Source organism: Rattus norvegicus, chromosome 19, assembly GCF_036323735.1.
Source record: "Rattus norvegicus strain BN/NHsdMcwi chromosome 19, GRCr8, whole genome shotgun sequence".
NCBI lineage: Eukaryota > Metazoa > Chordata > Mammalia > Rodentia > Muridae > Rattus > Rattus norvegicus.
Window position 1 is genome coordinate 70260790 of NC_086037.1, and position 7070 is coordinate 70267859.

The 7070-nt window shown below is 50.0% G+C and overlaps 1 long non-coding RNA gene across 1 annotated transcript; it reads left to right on the plus strand.

Moving 5' to 3' along the window:
• Nucleotides 1–946: 946 nt before the first annotated feature.
• LOC134483660 (uncharacterized) lies at nucleotides 947–5299 on the plus strand. The gene is made up of 2 exons (XR_010060517.1): nucleotides 947–1252; nucleotides 4378–5299. It is a non-coding gene; the product is annotated as an uncharacterized LOC134483660 (long non-coding RNA).
• The last annotated feature ends 1771 nt before the right edge of the window (nucleotides 5300–7070 follow it).

The following is a 7070-nucleotide window of genomic DNA, read 5'->3' on the forward strand; positions in this document are numbered from 1 at the left end:
CAGGAGGAGCCTGCATCATTGGTGTCTGGGAGATGTCAGTTTGGGGACGGGGGCGGGGACGGAGCGGGGACGGAGGGGGGGGAGGCAGCACTGGATGGATGGATAGATGACATCATCTGGAGTCTGTCCCCAAGTGAGGATGCTGATGCTAGTTAATAACTAGCAGGACCCCAGTGGATGACACCATCTGCAGCTGAGCTGACGAATTAAGGCCTAAGCGGTGGGGGCTAGAAAGAACATTCTGGAAACAGAGCTGACAGGGAGGCACATGTGAAGGGAATAGGGCTTTTTTTTTTTTTTTTTTTTTTTTTTTTAATTGCACTAGTCTCAAAGGCATTCTGTTCCAGCCAGCTCTGCTAGGCTGTCGGGTTGTGCTTTGAGGACACTGCAGGGCAGGCTGCTGTTGATGTGTCTGGGGTAGTGGAATCTCATTTCCACCTTAGCCTGAAACGGCGAAGATGTATGAGTTCGGAAGGGGTTTCATAAACATTTCTGACCCTGGGGATTTTTGTTTTTTGTTTTTATTTTTTTGTTTTAGTTTTTTAATTATTTACAAAGTGAAGGCAGGGGTATGATATCCATCAGGATTTTTGGATTAACGCAAGAGGAGATGTGTGAAATTGTCATTTCCTTTTGTTTAAAACAGCGAGGTTTCTGTCCTTAGGCAGAATGGGGGAGCCGAGTCTTAGCTGGAGGGAGCAACCAGCCTGGGGGTAAAAAATGTACCTGGTTTGTTGAAAGGGCCCCTGCATGGCATGCAGGTTTCTTCCGGTCTCTTACCTCCCTGCTTGAGGCTTCCATGTTTTCCTGTGAAGACTAACTTCCTCTGCAAGTCAGCTTTCAATATTCAAATCAAAGAACAACCCCCAACTTCCCCACTCATTCTTGGGTGGGTACAGGGAGAAACAAGACAACTTCTGTGGGTCACTTCTCAGGGAGAGCATCTGATTGGCTCGTTCTTGATCAGGTGACCAGCTCTCATCCAATCAAATTCCCTGCGAGAAATACCTCTCAGAGAGATACTACATCCAGAAAGCTAGGTTCCAGCGGGTGGAGGGCTGCTCTGCTCAGGACTTTGTAACCTACAGCGGACACATTGGACATGAAGCCTGGTGACAATTACACCAGAACCTTTGGCATGGGTTCCTACATTTTTGCACTTGTGCCTTTAAGAACTGTTACCGGTCTGAGCCGCGCTCAGCAGCTGTTTAGTGGCCCAAGAAAGAGCCAGGAACAAATCCCTGCTCTGAAGGTCAGTTGGAATGTGGGCAGAGACACTACTCTGAATAACAATCAGAGGCCATGGGAGGTTTGCACTCCAGTGGGAAGACATTTGGCTTCCTGGTGGTCTAGTCAACAAAGATCCTCATCCGGAGGAGACCCTGGACTGAGGCAGGGAATACCAGGGAACGCCACTGCTGTGGTCTATGACCTCTGCCTGGTGCCCTTCCAAGGGCATTAGCTACTAGGAAATTAGCACTTCCGGAAGTATAGGGAAGAGACCTTGGGGGTTGCTCACTACAGGGCTGGGGAAGAAGCTCGTGCTGGTTTCAGGGAGCCGTGCTCACTTCTTGTATAGCACACTGGCATTACACTCCAGCAGGCAGGGCCTGAACCCCTCTGAGTATCAGCCTGGGCGCTTTGACGTTTATTTCTCCCATGGGTCGGCTACTTTTCTCATCTTGGTGATAAAGATCTGGATTAAAGTAATTTGAGGGAAGATATATTCATTTTGGTTAAAGGGAAAACAGTCTTGCCTGGTGGGGAAGGTTCTGAGGCGAGAACAGCTTGTGCTCTGGTTGGAGAACCTCGAGGCTGAATGAGGCAGCAGAAGGGATGGGAAGCAGGACTGGGCTGTAAATCCCAAGATCTGCCCTCAGGGACCACTTCCAGCAAGGCTCTATCTCCTAAATGTTTCCTATCCTCCCAAAAGAGGACCACAGGTTGGAGATAAGTGTTAAAATGCAGGTGCCTAAGTAAAACACCTAACATTCAAACTCTAACCCACTAGTGTATGCCTGACTATACTGGCTGGTTTTGTGTGTCAACTTGACTCAAGCTGGAGTTCTCACAGAAAAGGAGCCTCAGTTGTGGAAACGCCTTCATGAGACACAGCTGTAAGGCTTTTTCTCAATTAGTGGTCAAGGTGGGAGGACCCAGCCCATTGTGAGTGGTGCCGTCCCTGGGCTGGTGGTCCTGGGTTCTATAAGAGAGCAAGCTGAGCAAGCCAGGGGAAGCAAGTCAGTAAGAAACATCCCTCCATGGCCTCTGCGTCAGCTCCTGCTTCCTGACCTGCTTGAGTTCTAGTCCTGACTTCCTTTGGTGATGAACAGCCATGTGGAAGTGTGAGCTGAATAAACCCTTTCCTCCCCAACTTGCTTCTTGGTCATGATGTTTGTGCAGGAACAGAAACCCCTGACTAAAACACTGACATTCCCACGGATGAATCCCTCATAACTCTGGAATTGGGCAGGGGTGGGGTCCAACTCTTGGAATGCTGGTCCTTCTTCTTTTTTTTTTTTTTTTTTTTTCGGAGCTGGGGACCGAACCCAGGGCCTTGTGCTTCCTAGGCAAGCGCTCTACCACTGAGCTAAATCCCCAACCCCGCCCCTTTTTTTTTTTTTTTGGTTCTTTTTTTCGGAGCTGGGGACCAAACCCAGGGCCTTGCGCTTCCTAGGTAAGCGCTCTACCACTGAGCTAAATCCCCAGCCCCCTGGTCCTTCTTCTTATTCTATAGTAGATACCTAGATGGTAAGGCAAGAAACTGTATCCAAAACCATCCATGTTTGTGCAACCTGATGCTCATTTAAATATAGAAAAATAAATACAATGTATATGTTGGAAAGAGTGCTCAGGCAGGAAAAGTTCTTGCCAGGACCTGGGTTAAATGCACAGAATCCACATTTAAAAATCCAGGTGTGGATCAGTGTTCCTCTAACCCTCATACTGGGAGGTAGAGACAAGAGGCTCCTTGGGGCTTAAGGACCACCATTCTGGCTAAACTGGTAAAGCAAAATCTAGAATAGTAAAATAGAGACAGTGTGTTAAAATTTTAGAAAATGATTGCAGGGTAACATCCAAGGTTGGCTGTTGGCTGCCACACGTGTACACACATGTACATTAACACTGGAATACAGCACACACATGATCCTTTACACCAGCAATAACAATCAGTAATTTTAAAAACCTGAGAACTAAAAAGTGCATTTTAACACCTCGACTCCAATATGCTTGGGCTCTTTTGGGGTGGTCCAGCTGTAGATAACACTCCAAAGCTGAATATTCAGCCTACAGAGGCCTTAGGGAGGGCATGGCAATACACCACCCCCAGCGCCCAGTCCCACCAACATTGTCCACCAGATTCTTGCCCTCACACCTGTGATAGACAATAGGAAATGGGCCAAGTGCCCAGAAGGGGTGAGGCGCTGTCTTTGGCATCAGTCCAACAAGACATGGCCCGAAGCAGGGACTGATCATTTGGGCACCGGTCCTCACTCCACCTCCCCACCTGGACCAAAAGCTGTTCACAGAAGACCATCTGGGCACCGTGAGTCTGTGTGACCACTGAAACGGGGGAGGGATGGGCATGTAAGGACAGCTTAGAGAGGAGTAGCCAGCAACCTTGGAGGAGGGGGCAGTGGGGCTCAGCTAACATAGAGGTTACTGGGGTACAGGAGGGTGCAGAACCCTATGATGGTTACCACACCAGGCTGGCCCTGTCACACCTCAGCGGTCTGTAGGATTCAGATGGCCTAGGACCTGGGTTAAATACACAGAATCCACAGACCTGGAGGTGAGCAAACAGGCAAGTCTGCTTAGGGGGTCATTTCTAGGCATTGAGTCTGGATCAATCGGAAATGAAGACCTAAGGTTATCTCTGCAGGGAGTGCCTGTAGCATTAACTTTTTTCAAATCTACTTTTATTGATGGCTCTTAAACACTTTAACCTCCCTTACAGCCCACCACCCCACCAGAAGTAGTGGAAAAGGAAGGGAAGCAGACCTGTCCAGAAATTTTTTTTGGAGCAAATGCCACCTGCATTGTCAGGAAATCAGCAGTTCAGTTCACTGGTTAGCAGCGGCATCTTGATCGATCACTAATCGACTTGAAAACACAGCCTGGCACAGCTGTACCAGCAGTCCAGTTCAGTGGTGTCAGGAGAGCAGCAGGTGGTAGGACCGAGCAGGAACAGCTGGGCAGGAGGGATTGGACCAGCGGGGACATCAGGAGCAGTTCTTGGCTATGTCTTTCTCAACAAAACGAACACCAGCAAAGACCAGCAAAGCATTTAGCTATACAAGTAAGCCAGGCTTAGTCTCCATCACTGTCCATTGAGTCCTTTTTATTCTCCCTTCAAACATCATGTGCTCTCCACAGGTCTTGCTTGCCTAGGCACATGTGTCTGTCTCCGCTGACATCACTCTGTCAATCAACCCGAGTCCAAGGAAGCGACAAGAAACTGTAGCACACCACCAGAAGGTTTCTGGTACAGCTTTTCCTCTATGGAGTCCCGACCAGTGCAGCTCAACTACACAATGTAAGGCGGACCGATACATGCGTGTAGAGTCGTTCTTGAAGAATCCTTCATCACGTGTGTCCTTTCACATGCTTGCTTTATCAGAACAACCATTCACCTGTGTCTGCTTCAGCAAAACCTTCAGAGTCTGCCTTAGCCTTTCACCTGGGTCCACTTCAGGAAAACCCTCCTTCACCTGTTGGCCCCAGCAAAACGCCATCTGACACAACTGACTTTCCAAAGAACCCTTATGTTTCCACTTCAAATGCCAGCATCCTGGTGGGGGTGGTGGGAGTGGGTATGGTCCTGGGGTCCAACATCAGTTATCTAGTAGAAGGTTCTTCTGGAGGAGGGTCTGTGGCCTGAGCACATTTGCTGATGGTACACAGAGCAAAAGAACAGGATGGCTCACCAACTAAAAGTGCCCGCCTAAGAAAGTGGTGTTTCATACAGAGAGGGCAGGCGTTCTCCAAGGCAACACCACGTGCGCTGAGGCCAGTGGCTGGGACAAAGAACCTGAGGTATTTTATCAGGGAATATCTAGAGACATGTCCTTGCCTTCAGATCCATCACCCAGGACCTTAGCATGGGCAAGGCGCAGAGACACCTGCAGCTGGGATCGCAGGCCCCCGGCTGTTCCCACAGGTTTCTCTGAGCTCTAAGCTGCTCTCCCCCATTCAGGTTTTAAGCCAAGTGCTATTTTTTTGCTGCCAGTACCAAGAAACAAGGATGATGAATTGTTTGGTGCCAGGAACAAAATAAAGAAGGACAATGGAGGTGAAACCAGCCCCGGCTTGATTTATGGTGCGTCTTAAGCTTCCTGTCTCCTTCTCACACTTGTCCAACCTCCATGTTCTCCCTAAACATCCCTTCCTAGCCTTTCTCCTTACTTTCCAAAGTTCGTTTTAGAATAAGTATCTTTTCCTCTCGTGGCATAATCTTTCTCTCTTGCACCCACCTGCAGTCCCAGAGAGGAGAGATGAGCTCTAACACCCCCACCCTGAACTTCCTGCTAACCCACAGGCTCTGTGTGCTCAACAAGGCTCAGCGTCTCTGTGTCTGCCCTGGAGATCCACACTACCCACCTCTCTCCCCTCCCTCCCTCCTTCCCTCTCTCTCTCTCTCTTTGCTTCCCTCCCTTTCTCTGGCTTTCTTTCTCTCTCTCTCCTCCTTCCCTTGCCCTCTCTCTTTCCTTCACCTCCTCTGGCTTTCTCCCCCCACCCCCTTCTGTCCCGGTGTATGCGCATGCGCAGGCAAGAGGCCAGCAGAAGGATGGCTTCTTCAGTAGCTCTCCTGGAGGCAAGGTCTCTACTTGGAGCTCACCGATTGGCTAGATGCTGGGACAATAAACTCCCAGGATCTGCCTGTCCTTTCCCTTCCACCAGCACAGAGTTACGGGCATCTACCTCCAAGCCCAGGCCCAGACTTTGGTGTGGGTGTTAAGAGATCCGAGCCTTACTCACTGAGCTATCTTCCCAACCCCATGGTGTGTGCTAAGCAAGTCCACCATGACTCTCACCACCAAATTCCTGCACTTAATCTTGTTCTTGTTATCAAAGCTAATTAAACAGGGGAGATTTTTCAGTCATTTATTGTTTTCAATGAATATTTGCTAGAAATTATGTCTCCCAGCAGATCCACTCAGTATTGGCCACTGTCTAGGGGTCTGATACCCTGGTGGTAGATATAAGAAAAAAACATGACTTGCTAATCCAGGGAAGAGACACAGGCAGAACAGTGACAGGAGGTGCTGCGTTGTCTGTGGAGAGGAAAGACAGGCAAGATGGCAGAGTAGAGAGCATCAGCTGCTTCTGCAGACACCAGAATGAAGTGCGTCTATGTGCGGAGAGGAGAGGAAAAGGCCTCTGGGCGGGGCCTGTGAGGGCGGGTCCCTCTGGACAGGGGCGGGGCCTGTGAGGGCGGGTCCCTCTGGACAGGGGGCGGGGGCTGTGAGGGTGATTCTGGGGAAGGATTCATCCCACTCTTCCTCTAAGTCCTTCTCCCTTACTTGTGGATGGAAGAGACAGTGAGGGCAACTGTGAACTAGACTACTGTGACTAGAGAGCGAGAAACCATGGTCAGGGATGACCATAGTTCCTCTAGCTCACCAAAGGCTGAACAGACAGGGAGGCAAAGGCCAAGGGAGCTATGTTGGCTAGGTCCGGGAGCAGCCACAAGACTCCAGGGGTGCTCAGGCACTATGCGTCTCTACAGAAAAGAAGCAAGACGTGCTGCTACAGGCCCAGGATCCCAGGCGCCTCACCCGACACCCACCGATGCTGCCGCCCACGCTGGCACTCCCCGGCACTGGTGCCTGTCTCCCCGATGAGCAGCGATGAATTAAGAACAAAAGATGACTGCTGTTGGCCTGCTGTACTCCACTTCCACGCAAGCCAGCGGGTAGTAAATCAACCCCGAACCATATTTAATGGCTCCCAGTAAAGGCCGATTTACTCACCTGCCAACCGTGAAGAAGCCGGTTGCTTTGTCAGAGGTGGGAGTTTCATTCATCGAAGACTGCAGGGGCTGTACCAGACGGAAGATCACGTTCTCC